At 55.0% G+C, this 1,844-nt stretch overlaps 1 gene segment (V, D, J or C); it reads right to left on the bottom strand.

The window, feature by feature from the left end:
- Nucleotides 1-843: 843 nt before the first annotated feature.
- Nucleotides 844-1,320, bottom strand: LOC311531429 (immunoglobulin lambda variable 5-37-like). The segment is given in 2 exons: nt 1,272-1,320; nt 844-1,181 (listed from the first exon to the last, which is right to left on the bottom strand).
- Nucleotides 1,321-1,844: the final 524 nt, after the last annotated feature.

Raw genomic sequence — 1,844 nt, 5'->3', positions numbered from 1 at the left:
AGCCCTTATTCCTTTTAGCAAAGCTGTTAACATTGTTTTCACTCCATCCACCAAGAACCAAGATCTTTGCTTTCCCTCAAGCCTCACAGGGGTCCCATTCCACGGTCCGTAGAGGTCATCTTCCATTTCTTGGCATTTCAGAGCTCTGTTGCCCTCTAGGGAGGGAGTAGGTACTGCACTGGGACTCAGCGTGTGGGTAATGTAATAGAAGCTTTGGGACTTGGGGAGTAAGACTTGGGCGATTGTTCTCATGCTCTGGAATGGGGCAGACATTGATTTCTGCCTCTGTTTGGCTGTAATGTTCCGACACTGCACTGGCATGGCCCATCACACACACTCATGCTGTCCACCTGGCCGTCTGTCGCCTACCTCTCTCTTTTCATTCTCCTTTGTCTCCTTCTCAGGAGGGGAGAGACCAGATTTCCTCACTCCGTGGCATTATCCTCTTTGCAGGTACGGTGCCTTTGTGATCAGGAACCCTTTCATTGCAAGGGCAGGGGCCAATCTTTTGGGGGCTGCACTTGGCACCATCACCAGGGGCTCCTTCGGCTCCACTTCTCCCTGCTGCTGCATTATTGGAAAAACAGACCAGCCCTTCCTCAGCGCTGTGCTCCAGGGCACTGCAGGGATGAAATCAAGGCAGAACCTGCCAGGAGGCCTTTCTGCAGATCTCGTGGAGGCAAAGGCCCATGAAGCTCCCTCACCACAGTGTACCACACTGCGCCTGATGCCCATGGGCAAATCCAGCCTCTGCTGCCTTCCTCAGAGGAAGCCGAGGGTTCTCACACTCAGGGACGAGCCCAGTAAGGACCCGTGGTGCTCAGAGGATTCAGTCTCACTTCCCTATCTGCCTGTCGCACTGTGAGCCACGGCAGCACTCAATGTGAGACAGTAATAATCCGCCTCGTCCTCTGCTCGGACCCCAGTGATGATTAAATGGCAGGTGTTACTGGAGGCGTCTTTGGAAGCTGAGAATTGATCAGAGACCCCAGATCCCAGCCCGTTGGCAGATTCGTCTTTGTAATAGAGCAGGTATCTCGGTGGGTTCCCTGCTCTCTGCTGCAGCCAGCTTATGTAGTAGCCACTGACGCTGGTCCCACGGCTCATGGTGCAGGAGAGTCTGATAGTGTCTCCTGGGGACACAGTCTCGAAGGCCGGCTGAGTAAATAGGCCACCAGCAGCTGTGAGAAACAAACAGACATGTTAGAAGTGACCACAGCCAAATTCATGCTGTACTCGGTGTGCGTCCTCTGAATTCCTAGCATAATCACCTGCCAGGGTGCGCCCCAGGAGGCAGAGAGCCAGAGCAAATTGGGCCATGGCGCCAGGAGGGGATGGAGAGAGAAGAGAAAGAGCCTGACTCAGTAGCTGGGCTTCTGCTGGTTTGCAGCCTAGTGCTGACTTCGTAAACCCTCCCCACCCCCCAGTGGCTGCTTTAGAGCCTGTAGCTGTGGGGCAGGGGCAACCCACTATGTAAATGAGCCCTGCAGACCACGGCAGGGTCAGTGTGGCCTGAAATTATTATACGAGGCAGAGTCAAGGAAACTCTAGGTGTCAGTCAGACCTCAAGGGCCAGTCAGTTAGAGCAGCATCCCAATATTCTGAGTGGCCAGGCTGAGGCAGCTCGGCAAGGGAACGAACCCAGGCCTGGCTGCAAGCCCCAGCTTCCGAATAAGCCCCAGGTCTCTGAGATCCCCCAGGAGAATCAGACACAGAGCACGTCGCCTTGAAGCAGTAGAGGGCCGTTTCTGATGCGGTGAGTGGGGTCGAGGAGGGTGGGGAGCCTGTGTTTCATCTGACATCTTAGCTGCTCTTTAACCGAGCCAGTGGCTGGCAGGACCCGT

This window comes from Lepidochelys olivacea (genome assembly GCF_965140295.1).
Source record: "Lepidochelys olivacea isolate rLepOli2 genome assembly, chromosome: 15".
Taxonomy (NCBI): Eukaryota; Metazoa; Chordata; order Testudines; family Cheloniidae; genus Lepidochelys; species Lepidochelys olivacea.
The sequence above is the reverse complement of the archived record's forward strand: the minus strand, read 5'-3'. Positions and strand labels throughout refer to the sequence as shown.